Source organism: Myotis davidii, unplaced genomic scaffold, assembly GCF_000327345.1.
Source record: "Myotis davidii unplaced genomic scaffold, ASM32734v1 scaffold2053, whole genome shotgun sequence".
Lineage (NCBI taxonomy): Eukaryota > Metazoa > Chordata > Mammalia > Chiroptera > Vespertilionidae > Myotis > Myotis davidii.
In genome coordinates this window covers 54,285-54,560 of record NW_006284252.1, presented here as the reverse complement: position 1 = coordinate 54,560, position 276 = coordinate 54,285, and positions in this window count along the sequence as shown.

The following is a 276-nucleotide window of genomic DNA, read 5'->3' as shown; positions in this document are numbered from 1 at the left end:
CGTCTCTCTCCTTCCCTCGCCTCCTTTCTCCTTCCCTCCCTCTTAGGTCTTTCTCCTCCCCCCCCATCCCCCCCATTCCCTTCTCTCTGGCTGTCTCCCTCCCTTCTCCTTCTCTCTCTGTCTTTCTCCTTCCTTCTCTCCCTCCCCCTCGCCGCTCCGAGCCAGGTCTGGAGCTGGGGGTGGGGTGGGGGTGGTTGGAGAAGGGGCCCAGGGCTGGGGTAGCGACCTGCTGAGGAGGGGGAGGAGAGGCGGGAAGGGGGCGGAGGAGGAAAGGGG